Consider the following 392-nt stretch of genomic DNA (forward strand, 5'->3'; position numbering starts at 1 on the left):
GAGCAGAATTTTAATTCAACTTTAAACCCGACTGAGATGTAATACAGATATATATTTCTGTACTTTAGAACGATGTATTTCCATTCATACATTTTCCAACCAACAACGTTTCGAGTACAACAATCTCCTCTTCAGGCCGAGGCACCAAAAAGTAACCTAACCTGAATACAAATAAATCAAAGTAAACTCCAAACAAGGGGATTATCTTCATGTCTTGTCTCGTTCCATTTTGCACCTTTAACTCATTATTGTTTCGATTTCACGGCTTCTAGTTACCGTGTCATTCATCGATTTTCAAAAATTCCAACACTCATGCGTATGCGCATGCAGTATTAAATGAAATATAGAAATATATTTTGCCCCTATGTGGATGTACTGTGATTGTATGTATT

The 392-nt window shown here is 34.9% G+C and overlaps 1 protein-coding gene across 1 annotated transcript in view; it reads right to left on the reverse strand.

Moving 5' to 3' along the window:
- The window catches only part of LOC119586472 (leukocyte elastase inhibitor-like), a gene marked incomplete in the record, with an annotated part of 11,148 nt that overhangs the window by 9,604 nt on the left and 1,152 nt on the right, over positions 1-392 (reverse strand).

The sequence above is a fragment of the Penaeus monodon genome, chromosome 21 (assembly GCF_015228065.2).
Source record: "Penaeus monodon isolate SGIC_2016 chromosome 21, NSTDA_Pmon_1, whole genome shotgun sequence".
Lineage (NCBI taxonomy): Eukaryota > Metazoa > Arthropoda > Malacostraca > Decapoda > Penaeidae > Penaeus > Penaeus monodon.